The sequence below is a fragment of the Phyllobates terribilis genome, unplaced genomic scaffold, assembly GCF_046119375.1.
Source record: "Phyllobates terribilis strain yellow unplaced genomic scaffold, ASM4611937v1 Scaffold_327__1_contigs__length_2127877, whole genome shotgun sequence".
Taxonomy (NCBI): Eukaryota; Metazoa; Chordata; class Amphibia; order Anura; family Dendrobatidae; genus Phyllobates; species Phyllobates terribilis.
Window position 1 is genome coordinate 963,557 of NW_027363087.1, and position 15,033 is coordinate 978,589.

A 15,033-nucleotide genomic window follows, 5' to 3' on the forward strand; every position below is an offset into this window, starting at 1 on the left:
AGCTGCATTGAACTGCTGTACCAAATTTATTATATATTTTAGGAGTTGGAGTCTGTCCATTTTATACCGACTCCGATTCTGACTCCGACTCCACCAAAATGGACACAGACTCCAATTCCGACTCCACAGCCCTGGTACCTCGATGGACTGCTAGCTTCCTAAGCTTGCCGCTAGCTTCCTAAGCTTGCGCTACCTTCTCCCAGTGAGGGTCCGCCAGAAGCAGGGGGGCCACTGGTTGAGGTAGTTGGCCCTAGAAGTCTCCAAAGTCGCAGCTGTTCTTTCCCAGGCGGGCGGAGAAAGAAGGGTGAGACTGTGTAATGTTGTACCATCTTGGGTATTATGCTGCGACTCTTCTATGTGTTTATTATCCGCTTTGTGATTCAAGTAATTATTGCCATGCTGTTTTACCCTCACCCTGTATTGTCTGAGTAGCGTTACGCCCACGGAAGACCCCAGGTCTTCACATCTGGATCTTATGGTTTCTGATCAGGGGGGCACAGCATTGCCAACCTCCTTGTTCATTTCTTGGGCAGAGCTCATGAAGCGTTCTGCCTGATCATTTAGCGTACTTTCCAAATGTTCATATTTGCACAATTCTCTTCTGCCTGACACTGATCTGCATGATGAGTGTAGGGCTGCAAGAGAAGCTAAAGTCCATATGTAAAATGTATTTATCTTCCCAACATGGAGGGAGCTCTTGGCCACAAATGGCTCTTCTATTTCCTGCCCCGCAACAATATGTATGAACAGAAGTGGAAGTTTAAAGCAATATGTACTTTGCGTTCCACTTCTAGGGCATTGTTATCATGTACGGCTAAGGTGGGCCCCAGGAATCAATGTCAATGGTGGATGTAAGTGATAGATCATTGGATTCAGCTTCTCTTTGCCTACATCAAGCTGCTCTCAGATGAGGTAGCAAAAATCCTTTTAAGTGGTGTCTACTCCATTAGGAAGTCACAGCACTGCTGCAGCCTGTAATTGGCTGCAGTGGTCAGGTGACTGGAAGGGTACATTGAATGTTTCCCTGATGACACATTCTTCTAGTGTTAAGTCTTCTAAAGGGGCAGACACCTCTTCTGAATCTGGTGGAGACCTCCAGAGCAGTCAGTGCTGAGTCCGCAGGAGTACTGGAAGATGAGTATGCATTTGTTTATAAAAATTGCTGTGGGCAACTGAGAGGAGGACAGTGCATGTGACTAGCCCAGGGGGATGGGGATGACTCGGTACCCGGGCCTTTAGCCTGGCCTTTAGGGATGTCGCGGTGGTCGGCTTCCGGGCCCGTACCCTGGGCCGCTCCTTTAAAAAGGGTTGGCGATTTGTAAAGTTTATAAAAGAAAGAGTTTGTGATGCCACCTGTGGCTTCTGTTGAGAATCACCAGCGCTGCGCAGTCCACTGAGGCTGGTGATAAGGCAGCTGGATGGTATAGCTCCCCACAGGTGGAGCTGTGCCTCAGGGCAGTATAGGAACGGGGATGCCAGACAAAGAGACTCCGCTGGGCCAGAGCAAGAACAGGGACGGACACGATAGTTACTTCAATACCTTTTACTGGTGGAATTTCAGGCACTCCCCGGAGCACTGTAGGGTGAAGGGTGTATGTCCGGATCCTCCCCAATGAGCAGGTTTTGGGCCTCCTGGTTCTGGCTTCTGCGTAGTAAGTTTCTGACCTGCCTGGAGCTAGGCCTAACTTTGTCTCTCTCCTGCGCTGGCTGACCTTGTGGTAGGGCCTCCTCTTGGATTACACGCTCCCGGACTACGGGGCCTATGTGTCTCCTGGCTCTGGTACGTAATAGCACTTTAGCGATCCTGGGACCTATAGTTCTCCAGGGATTCCGGTTTATCTTACTGGGTCGTGGAGATCCCGGCAAGCTTCGGACCCGGTGTCCGGTGACTACTTCTTCTTCGGGGTGAGCTAATTAAGCTCCTCTGCCCCTATGAGCTACCTCTCTACTCTTTTGCCTTCGGCCTACTCGGACCCTCAATAGGCTACTCACACTAACGGCAGCGTGCCGCACTTCACCGATCTTATGGCGCCGGCACACCTAAGCTCACTTCTCTGAGCTACAACTGAGTCTAGAACGTGCTCCACTGCAGACTGACCTCTCTCGGGCTTTTACGCTGCAGGAACTCTCTCAACAGGTTTGCTTTCTGTCAACTCCCGTCTAGACTAACTGCTGCCTGGCTCCACCTTCCCTTATATATCTCCCTAACGGGCTCCATCTGGTGGATTGAGGTGGAAGGTGAAGATCTGTGAATGGTTATGGGGGCCTCTTGTGGAGGAATCCTTCAATACACCCTTCTAGGATCTGTGATACCAAGCACAGCTGGGCGTCACATTCCCCCCTAGTTAAGCTCAGCACTCCCGGGCTGAAGTACATTTTCATAAAACAATAGCAATATGAACAATGCATAAACAATAAGAACAATCTTCCCTTTATGGGAGGCACGAATCTTAAACGTTGCATAACAATAACAAAGCAGAGTGTCCTCAGAATTCGAGTCTCCTATGGTGAGGTTCCCAAGAAGGATGTCCATCTCACAAGGTAGAGTACTTTGGTGGTTTTGAGGGACCTGTCCTAAACCCTCTACGTAAGCACTGGGGTGGCTGCAGGGCATGAAGATCCCGAGTTGGACCTCCAAGAGAGCCACTCCAGACAGGTTTTTCTTCTGAGGTCACTTGAAAGGGGCACTCCAGGGAGAACAATTATATACATCAAGAGTTTTTGGGCTGCACAAAGTTCTCAGCCACGCAGTTCTTTATGTAAAGAATTAATAGGAAAAATCACAAATTAATAAACATATGCATGAAGACACACAGTAATTCAACATTACCAATTAATACTCAATACCCCAGGGGTAACTATATATATATTTTCAGAAACTTTGACTATTTACTGAGCGTACCTAACAGGAGGTTTACCTCTTGTGCTGCGTACTGATCTGCGTAGTGCAATAGGTGGTGAGGTGTCAGTGTCTATATCCTCAGTTACTCTATCAGTTCTACGTGTAACCATGTTGTAAAACTGCCTTAACCTCTCTCTTGGACTGGCAAGTCTACCATTGGCTGGGCCCTCTTGCTCCGCTCCTGCCGGGGATCCTTCATCCGGGGATACTTCTTGAGCTGGCTCTTCTACAGTCCTTACAGGTTCAACTTGCTGTGGAGGGTTTTCTGGCTGTTCATAGAATTGGAGTACTGGAATGATTACTGCACCTCTTATTTGAGGCCAGTCCGCTGGGAAGTCTCCTAGGTCAGTGTGGATCACTGTTTCTTTAGGTTCTTCCTGGGTTGTGAGAGGCACTTCTTCCTGAGTCTTTAGTAGATGTGGACACAATTTTAGATGGTCCCTGGACACTGTAGCAGATGTTCTTCCTCCATCACGACTAATTACCCAGGTCTTTTTGTTGTCAAACCTTGATGGTAACACAGTGTAGGGGTCTTTTTCCCACTGGTCGTCGAGTTTGTGATTGCGTCTTTTCCTTTTTAGTACTGTTTCACCAGGTGTGAAAGGTTCTGCGGGTGCGTTTTTGTTGTATTGAATTTCCTGTTTTTCTCTCACCCGAGTAAGACTGTCCTTGACACAAGCTTGTACCCTTCTGTACTGCTCTTGTCTGGTCTTGTCCCAGTCCTCAGTGGTCATATCAGCTTCAGGTTCAACAACACCAAGCTCCAGGTCCATGGGCAGCTTTCCTGGCCTTGCCCGCATGAGATATGCCGGAGTGTCATTGGTGGAACTTACTGGTATGTGATTATACAGATCCACTAGGTCAGGTAGTAGGTCTGGCCACTGGTTTCTCTCTTCAAGTGGTATGGTCTTCAGTAGGTCGATGATGATGTTGTTCATCTTTTCACAGAGACCGTTAGTTTGTGGGTGGTAAGGTGTAGTCCTGATCTTTTTACACCCGTACAGATGGCAGAACTCTTTGAACAATTCAGCCTCAAAGGCCGGGCACTGGTCCGTCAGCACCTGCTCAGGGTAGCCATGGGGTCTCATGTCATGCAGCATTTCTTTTGCCTTCTGGTAGTGAGCTGGGGGTATAGGCCTATAACGTTCTTTGATTGGGGAATGGTTGCCTGTGGGGATATGATGTTGAACCCCCTTAACCCTCCCGAAGTCAAGTGGATGTTTACTGAACACCTGCAAGTATTCTTGAACCACCCGGTGTACACCCTGTTTTTGATGGGCAGGAGTGGTGTCTGTCCCAACATGGAGCTGTTGACACCAATCCTCCACCTGGGTTGCAGGGTCATTATCCTCTACTTCATCTGGTGAGGTTAAGGACTCCGCCTCATGGATACAGTTGTTGTTGACAGCATGTAACTTGGCAACAGTGGCATAACGTGGCAGTTTAACCTCATCTTCCCCTAAATTGATAAGACGGACGGGCACCCTCTCATTACGTACGTCTACCACTCCTCTGGCGGTTAAGAGCGTGGGTCTGTGCTCGGAACAAAGGGGTTCTACTACCACCTGGTAGCTCTGTCCTCTAAGACCTATGGCAGCTCTACACCAGATGAGCATTTCACTCATTGGGGGAACGACAATGGGTATTGGGTCTGTTACCCTCACGTTACCGATTTCACCATCTGTTAACTTTACTTGCTGTTGATACATCAGGACGCGGATCTCTCTCTGCAGCACCCTCCTCTGTCTCGGTCTGGCAGTGTCAGCGATCTGTTGGAGCAAGAACACAACCTCTCCCAAACAGTTACCAACAACATTAGTGCCTAGTACCATATATGGGTTGCTGTCATAAGGGTTAGTCTCCACTACAATTAGTCCCTGGTCCTTCAGCTCGTCCATGGACCAGAACCTCTTGTAGAGGACTTCAGGCATAATGGTTACCTGAGATCCTGTGTCCAGCAGGGCATGCGTCGGGATCCCGTCCAGTACAATAGACAGGAAAGGTCTTCCTCCGACGAACCTGTTGTACCAGTCTGATGGGCCTGGTGAGTCTACTCCTGGGTGTCGGCCCTCGGACCCAGGGTTTTCTCGTTTAAAGGACACTTCTGGGCGAGGTGTCCGGTCTTGCAGCAGCGGTAGCAGGTAGGTTCCCTCAGTGGACGGCGCTGGTCACTGGTCCTCGGCGAGGGCGGTGTTGGCCTCCTCCTCCTTCGCATCCTGGGGACATCCTCAGCGCTATCGGCTAACAGGATCTTCCCTCCTTCCTCGGGCTCCGTCCGCAGCTGCAGGGCACTCAGCATGGTGGTCAGGGTTTTGCTCAACTGACGTACCTCAGAGCGCAGACTGTCCAGTTCTTTAGGAGACGTTGCTGGGACTTTAGCTTCAGCAGTCACTGGGGAAAAGGTGGGTGTAGCAGGCACTGGAGTAGCCCCACCCTGGTAACGTTGGATGGCATTTGTTTCCAGGGGCTGCAGTCCTTTTATAGCCATGTCCTTGAGATTGTCAAAGGTGGCATCTGGATGATCCAGGGACCACCAACGCACAGTCCTGCTCTCCTCTGGAGACTTCAGTCCCCGGACAAACTGTTCCTTCAGCATTTTGTTCTCATTCTCAAAGCTGGTTGGACTAACCTGGTTCAGAGCCCGCAGGGCCCCCTGCAGACGCCAGGCATAGTCCCAAACATTGTCCTCTGGTTGTTGGGAGCAGCTGTAGAACCTCATCCAGAGGTCCGCCTCAGTAAGGTCCTCAAATACAGTTTGTAGTTTTTGGAATATTGCGGACACTGTCTCCCGGTCTGCGGCCGACCATGTTTCCACTTCCCGTTCCGCAGCACCGGTCAGTTGTCCTAATACAATGGCGGCTCTTTGTTTGCCGGTCATAGAGTACATGTCTAAGATACCACATATCTTCCGTTTGAATCCAGACAGGGTATCTGGTTTGCCGTTGTACTGAGGGAGCCACTTTGCTCCAGGGATGTACGGTAAAGTCATAGGAATGACAGGTGTTACAGGCGCTGCTGGTGGAGCGGCGGCTTCGGCCTGCCCATTATCGGGCGCGGGCTGAACTTCAGGGACGCGGACCGGTAGGTTGGCGTTCTGCTGCTCGACGGACATCTTAGCGCCCCCCTAGTTAACCGTGGCCTACCTTCTGGTTTTTCTTCCGGTAGGCCGCAGCCCCGCAGGTGACGGTTGTCTTCAGGACCTTGCATCGCTTGCGTCCTACGTCAGAGCATTCAGCGATGCTCCTTTCAGGACCTGGCGCTTCCTGATTTGACGTCGAGGCGTGGGGCGTGTCCGGGACTTCGTGCTCTTTTGCAGGTACGCCTCTTATTTTCCCGCGGTTACGCCCTTCTTCTCACTCAACAGCCCAACAATGGCGGCTATCTTCACCACAACTTTACGTACACAGTTCAAAATAAAGGCACACAGTACCCGGTGGAAACGGGCATAACACTTCGTCGTTGCAGCGGGCACGTAATCCTGTTTGTGACACCAGGAAAGAGCTGACTAGCCCAGGGGGATGGGGATGACTCGGTACCCGGGCCGTTAGCCTGGCCTTTAGGGATGTCGCGGTGGTCGGCTCCTGGGCCCGTACCCTGGGCCGCTCCTTTAAAAGGGGTTGGCGATTTGTAAAGTTTATAAAAGAAAGAGTTTGTGACGCCACCTGTGGCTTCTGGTGAGAATCACCAGCGCTGCGCAGTCCACTGAGGCTGGTGATAAGGCAGCTGGATGGCATAGCTCCCCACAGGTGGAGCTGGGCCTCAGGGCAGTATAGGAACGGGGATGCCAGACAAAGAGACTCCGCCGGGCCAGAGCAAGAACAGGGACGGACACGATAGTTACTTCAATACTTTTTACTGGTGAAATTTCAGGCACTCCCCGGAGCACTGTAGGGTGAAGGGTGTATGTCCGGATCCTCCCCAATGAGCAGGTTTTGGGCCTCCTGGTTCTGGCTTCTGCATAGTAAGTTTCTGACCTGCCTGGAGCTAGGTCTAACTTTGTCTCTGTCCTGCGCTGGCTGACCTTGTGGTAGGGCCTCTTCTTGGATTACACGCTCCCGGACTACAGGGCCTATGTGTCTCCTGGCTCTGGTACGTATCAGCACTTTAGCGATCCTGGGACCTATAGTTCTCCAGGGATTCCGGTTTATCTTACTGGGTCGTGGAGATCCCGGCAAGCTTCGGACCCGGTGTCCGGTGACTACTTCTTCTTCGGGGTGAGCTAATTAAGCTCCTCTGCCCCCTATGAGCTAACTCTCTACTCTTTTGCCTTCGGCCTACTCGGACCCTCAATAGGCTACTCACACTAACGGCAGCGTGCCGCACTTCACAGATCTTATGGCGCCAGCACACCTAAGCTCACTTCTCTGAGCTACAACTGAGTCTAGAACGTGCTCCACTGCAGACTGACCTCTCTCAGGCTTTTACACTGCAGGAACTCTCTCAACAGGTTTGCATTCTGTCAACTCCATCTAGACTAACTGCTGCCTGGCTCCACCTTCCCTTATATATCTCCCTAACGGGCTCCCTCTGGTGGATTGAGTTGGAGATGTGTGTATGGTTATGGGGGCCTCTTGTGGAGGAATCTTTCAATACACCCTTCTAGGATCTGTGATACCAAGCACAGCTGGGCGTCACACATGTATGAATTCGCTACCTCTGAATTTAAGCAAGTGTTCTTATTCACTGAGAGCAAACACATCATTTCAAAATGGTGGTAAATTGAAAAACTGGGCATATTAGTTGTATTGTATACATTTATTTAATTGTATAAAATGAATAATGCTAATGAATGATAATAGAGCAGGATAAAAACTAGGGTATTCTTATTAAAGAGGTATTCTCAAGTTGTCTCTTGAGCAGCTCAGAGCTATGCAATTTCCTTACAGGGTTCATACTTCCTAGTGTCTGGCAGGGTGGGCTCTCCTCCTTGAGTAACAGTTCAGGTAAGTAGTAGAACTGTACTATTAGTAGAATTATAACGATCAGCATAAGTTCTGCTATAACATTCAGATGATAGTGGTTTGTTCTGGAATGTACACTGCATTTCACTATATTATCACTGTATTTACATATAGAGATAAAATAAAGTATCTGCGCTGTACTGAGTGGGTTCAAAGGAAATCTAAACAAATAGATTTGTTTTGATTTCCTTTGAGCCCACTCAGTACAGCCCAGATACTTTATTTTATTTCAGCACTAGTGTTGAGCGAGTATGTTCTATTAACCCTTTCGGCAAGTATGCTCGGGCCGAGCTCCGAGTATTTATAGCTGCTCAGTGATATGGTTGAATCGCTCCCGTGTGCATGATTTGCGACTGTTTGACAGTTTTATTACATGTGAGGAATGTCTATTTCTTACACATTCCTCACATGTAATAAAGCTGTCAAACAGTCGTAAATCATACACACGGGAGCGATTCAACCTGATCACTGAGCAGCTGTAAATACTCGGAGCTCGGCCCGAGCATACTCGGCGAAAGGGTTAACAGAACATACTCGCTCATCACTATTCAGCACCTATTTGCCGCAGCCCGTGGTAGCTGCCTTATCCGCTGCAGTTCTGAGTGGTATACTTACCAGCGCCCCTACTCTTACACTACTATTTAATACATATAGAGATGGTTAAAAAATATCAGGCCTGTTTTTTTTTGTTTTTTTTAATACATGTCTTGTCAATACAAAGAACTATCATGTGATTTATTATTTCCTCCAAGGATATTGCAAAGAACGAGGGGACATTCATTAGTAAATTTACACATCTAAATATGAAAAGGTTTTTTTCTACGCTTACAGTAGTCAGAGTGTGGAATGCCCTACCATAAGAAGTATGTAACAGATCTACCTTAATATGCTAATTTAAGACCCTTCTCTTAAAATCCACCAATGTTTTCTACCCCTCCATTTGTTGGCAATATGATAGAGACTGGTTGACTCTCTCAGTTCATTAACTAAGCCAACCCCTTATCTCACAGTTGTTGCAGAAAACCACAAAAGGGGTCTCTTTTAGCTACTAAACTGAACCAGACATCTAGTCCTTTTTAAGCACATCATCAACTCAGAGAAAGGGAGTGTTTCTGGAGGGGTCTGAAATCAGGATATTAGTCCAGATTCTATAAGGTCCTGTATATTGGTAGGTTTTAAATATTTACATTTTTAACTTGTTATGTTGTTGGGTAACCCCACATAAACCATTCTAAAAGCTAATTTATAAAAATGAGATCCACAGTTTTGGCTACTTAACACTAGGACTACTGGACTCGTGACCCCGCCTAGAACTACTGAAAGGAGTCATTTTGACTCCTTGCTTGTTTTCGTTTATTTTTAGAGTTTCATTTGTGGTTATTTATTAATAATTATATTTTTTGTAAAGTATTATTATTGTGAGATCCAACAGTAATGCTTTTGATTGCTTTTTTTCTGCTTTTCTTATTTTTCTACAGAAAATAACATTAATTATAATAGACGTTTTTCAAACATTTTTTTTTATTCAAGTGCACACATATAAACAACAACTGAAGAACAAAAAGCAGAGAAAATGTAGGTGGAGGAGCATAAAAATGAAAATATGGCGCAGAATTCACCTTCTAAACATTTGGTGTTTCGCATTTTAGGCATTGCCTTTGATTTATGGCAGTACATTGCCCACACAAAGACTTACCACAAGTCTTACAATTTCCGACAGATCTATTTTTCTTGCACTTTTCTTTGATCTGGCAAAATTTTGTTTGAACCATCACTTCTGAGCATGTAGAAACTTGGGACGTGGAACCCTTTTCCCTATCTGTGACATAAGGACCACTCAACTCTCTCACAAGCGTTTGCAAAAATGCCTTGCGTGACATTTTTTGGTGGGTAATCTCCTTGAATATTATCCATGCATTTATACCCGCAAAGTCTAAGGCATTTTCAAATGCATGAACAGGCCATCTCCTTGTGCATGTTCGTGTGGTATATTTTCGTGCCATCTGATCCACTACATCTACTCCATATTTTGTTTCATTGTAAAACTTTACCGTTTCTGGAGTTTTTTTAGGGGAATCAGACGCAACAACAACATCTGGATGGACGGAACTCAAAATGACAACATTTTTGTTGGGCTTTCCTTGATGTACTGTAAGTGTAAAATTGTCTTCATTTCTAAACACTTTAGTGTTGTACAATTCCTCTTTCATGGATTTTATTTCTTTAGGCACTTCTCGCCTTATCTTGTTCAGTGTTCCCACGATGGTTGTTCCTTTGCTTTTTAGCTGTTTAGCTAATTTTACTGAAGTAAAATAATTATCGGTTGTAACATTGCGACCTTTTTTCAAAAACGGGTCCAATAACTTCATTACCACATGGTCAGCTAAACGGTCCTCAGCACGGCGTGTGTCATCTTTGCCTAGATAAGGGAAGCCATTTGCCATATATTTGCTCCTCTTATCAACAGCTAGCCAATATTTGTGGCCATATTTATCTGGTTTGGAAGGCATGTACTGCGTGAATGGACACCTAGTTTTGCTTGGGAAAAGTTGCTCATCCACCGTTATGTATGGGCCAGGTTTGTAACACGCAATACAATTTTCAATAAACCTGTCCCACACAGTAGAAAATAGAGCAAACTTGTCCGTTTGCAGTCTCTCCGATCGAGTAGATTTCTCATCAAATCTGAGAAACCTCATAATTTCAACAAAGCGGTCCCTAGACATTGTCGCTTTGCAAAACGGTATTCCCCAGTCATTACACCAAATACTGCTAATCAAGTGACGGTTCGTGCCAGATATTCCACGAGCATAGAATATCACAATGAATGCATCTAGCTCCTCATCAGATAGAGTAAACTGTAAATTATTGTTCCTGCATGCTTCTGCAAGCGTACAGTTCTTTATATGTGTCAATATATATGAATCAAAAAATAAACGCCATGCGCTCAAAGGACTATCGATAATGATATTTCTTCTGGCGTATCCTGTAGGGCCAGGTGCTTCTCGAAGAATATTTTGGCTGTCACGCCTACCAGGCAAGTGTTCTCCAATTTCAACAAGTTTCCATTGAATACCATCCGCTGAAACTAGTATTCCTTCAGATTCGCCTTCTCTGGTGTTTGTTGTTGCATTACCTTCGCCGCCATCGTTATCTGTTGTTCTTTCATTTCTGGGACGTTTTGCTGATTTTTTCTGTCCACGACCAGGAGGATGGTCACGAGGCAACATAACTGCATGAGCCCGATCCCCAGTTGATGTGCTTGGAATATCTGTAAAAAAGTTGATGAATATTTAGAATTTTTGTTTTGTAAGGGTCCGTGCACACTGGCTGGATTAGCGGCGGAATATCCGACCGGATATTCTCACCACAATCCGGCCCGTACCTGCCCGCTCAGGTACAGAGCGGAGTTTCATACCTGAAGCTCCGCTCCGAACCCCGGGCTGGAGCCGCTGTCTGGGACGGAGCCGTGTTCGCGCGTAAGCAAGCGCTGCTCTGTCCCTGACAGCGGCTCCAGCCCGGGGTTCGGAGCGGAGCTTCAGGCATGAGCGGGCAGGTACGGCCTGTATTGCGGCAAGAATATCCAGATGGCTATTCAGCCAGAATTCTGCTAGTGTGCACAGGCCCTAACTCAGTGTGTGGAAGAACAAATAAATACACATAACTACTTACCTTCTGCATTTGTTCCTTCTGAGTCTTCAGATTCACTTGATATGTTCTGTGGAATGAAATCTTCATCACTGTCAGAATCAAATACATGTTCCTGCAATTCGGATTCCGATTCATCCTCCGGTATGGATTGCAAAGTATCCAGAATATCCTGAGGCTTTATCAAACGTCTTCTCTCCATATTCCTCACAAATTCCATAATTCTATATAGTTCCCTGCTGAAAAATAGAAATGAAATGAAAACTAAAAGAAATAATAACTGTTCTGCCACCTTCAAAAGTAGGTGGGCTGAATCAGTTGACAGACAGCTAAACTATTTCATAACAATTCATACCTGTATGAGTCTTCAGAGCTCGTATGTCTGCATCTGTTCTCTTTGTCTCTTCAGCTGAACTGAAAGTAAAGTTACTATCCAGAATACTGTCTCCTGCTAGGACCTTAGAAAAACACCACCCTTCATTAGCATAAGATAAGAGCCTAGAGTAAACAAGCTATTTTGTTCAGCATTACACAGTAATACAAGCAGGTAAAACACAAGGAAAATGTGAAAAGTTGACATGTAAATTGAACTACATCTATATGAACATCAGGGTAAATAAGACAGAGTGAAAAAATTATGCACAAAACTTTATAGCAACATTTAGTGACAAAAGGACCTCAAAATATAGTAGGGAGTTAAAATGACTCCCTTCAGTAGTTCTTGGTAAATTTTGAAAAAAACGAGCAAATTTTTCACCAAAATTATTTATTCTCACAAAATCTTTTTTCACATCATATTCGAGGAAAAGTCACCGAGTTTCAAGCCGGAATTCTGAAAAATGTAGTCACAGAAGAGAAATAAAAAACAAAAGGAGTCAAAATGACTCCATCAGTAGTTCTAGTGTTAAGTTTACTATTAACATGGGGAATCATACAAAGTTAAATAATTTTCAATACTAGTGGCTTACTGGGGTTTTGGCGTGCCTTGACCATGAACAAGATAGCTAATGTACCGTAATTGTTTTTCAGATAACCAAAAATGTAAGTTTATTCAGGTATAAAGTTGACAACTTTCTTTGCATCCTGAGCCTATGTAACCTATACTGACCTGAAAACTTTTGGCATCATCATTTTTATTTTCAATAACTTGGAACAACTCTTCACAGACAACTGGAATTATGCCACGATTTGCTCCATATCCAATCATAGAATAACTCTTTCCCGAACCTGTCTGGCCATAAGCGAGTAAGGTAGCATTGTAGCCTTGCCAAGAGTTATCGAGCACCCCAAGGCCAAGGTCGCAAAATACTGCTTTCTAAAGAAGGTAAAAAAAAATTAACATGGTTAAATAAGGAGAGCAGAAATGAAAGTTGAAAAACATACAAAAAAGTTAATGTCTGCTCACCACCTCCTGGAGCGCACGGATCCTGCTGTGCGGCAAGTTTTCAGAACTTAGAAAGTAATAAGTCCAGCGCTATAAGTCCAAATAAAATCCATTCTTCATTTATTTCATGGCTTCAAATGGTATAAAATCCATTAAGTCACAGTCCAGACATTAAAAACATACGCGTTTCGACGCAAAGCAGTGCGTCTTAATCATTGACCTCAATCAATGATTAAGACGCACTGCTTTGCGTCGAAACGCATATGTTTTTAATGTCTACACTGTGATTTAATGGATTTTATACCATTTGAAGTTATGAAGTAAATGAAGAATGGATTTTATATGGACTTATAGTGCTGGACTTATTCCTTTCTAAGTTCAGAAATGAAATTCTTACATAAACTCTTACCCCTACTCAGAGTAGAGGTATAATTTATAGGGGGTTGGCCATTTTATTTTATCATTTGTGTTATACACTTGATTTTGTGGCATTTAGTAACATGTAAGTATTACATGTTCTCCTGTACACATCTCCCGTGTTCACAAAATAGCTGCTGGAGGAGAAGCATGTGGCCAAACTAGTCCATCAGCCTCATCCAATTGAAAAATACTGCACATGGCAAAGACATTTTACAATTGCAGGAGGTTGATAAACTGATGTGGTGACACGGTCCTCCATCATTTTGTGGATGGCATAGCTGTGCAGTATGTGAAGAAAGCTACACTAACAGGAGGAGAATCTGTAATACTTATACATTAGCAAGTGCCACAAAATCTTGACACCAACACATTTGTTATATTAAACATAAAACGGCCAACCCTCTTAAAGCCCATGGGCCCTGAGCTACTATGTACTATATGTAAAATATGTTTTAGCAAAGACATCCTTCAATAATTATTATGTTGGACCTCCTTTAATATTCAGAGCTGCAGTAATTTGTTGTGTATTAGATTTCAATAGGTGTTGAAACATTGGCACATCTGGACAGGTTAGCTTTTCACAATGGACACAAAATTAGGTACAGAAATGATCTGAAGAGCTCATTTTAATTTGTCTTCTCTATAAGATTAAGTACTTATAATTACTTTTGCAATATACTTGCCACATAAGTTTACCCATTTGGCAGTCTTATAACCGACTACCATGCAATATATTCTTCTTGGGATATTGTTGGAATAATACATATTAATCTGTATGTGTATTGCAACAACTACTGTGCTGTTTCATATGTTGTGCATATTGTGAGGTTGTTAACAAAGTTTAGTTAAAAAAAAAAAACCTCACACAGACAGGATGCCCCCTCCTTCTCTTCCTGTATTGTTGTTATATGTTTTGATTTCCTCATGCTGCAGTAACACCAGACTCCATGCTGTGCCTATGCTGGATATAAATAAACCTACATTCTGTGTTCTAAACTCTGAATGTCACGCGGATTAATCCTCTGCTAACAGGTTATGGGCCCAGATGTACCAGAGTCCCAGAGTCACAGATCCCCAGAACACAGAGGAAAGAAAAGAAAGAAAGACAGCAAACTGAGAAGAAGCAAAGATGGCCACCACCAGCAGCTCCATGAAATTTACAGTGCCAAGTCTCTCTAACCAGAATTATCAATCCTGGAAATTCAAAGTGAAAATGCTGCTGATAAGAGAAGGTACGTGGAAAAACACACAGGAGCCTAAACCTGACCCAGTGCCACAGGAGTGGACAGAGATGGATCAGAAAGCACAAAGTACCATATCACTCAGTATAGATGATGACCAGATTGTGCATGTGTGTAAATGTAATACTGCAAAGGAAATGTGGGAGCAGTTGCAAAAGGTACATGAGAGGATAAATTTAAGCAATAAGCTCTATCTCATGAGAAACCTGTACCAGTCTAAGCTACAGAAAGGTCAAGATATGCAGGATTACATAAGAAGTGTTCTGGAAGTTGTAGAACGCCTGAGAGGCATTGGGGAAGATCTAAAGGACTTTCATGTGGCCGCATTACTGCTTAGTGGCCTTCCAGAGAGCTATGATACGCTTGTAACCGCACTAGATGCGCGTCCAGATGATGAGCTTACACTGGAGTATGTCAGGGGGAAGCTCATAGATGAATATAAGCGAAAGGCAGAAGGTGTAAACAGTAGGAAATGCA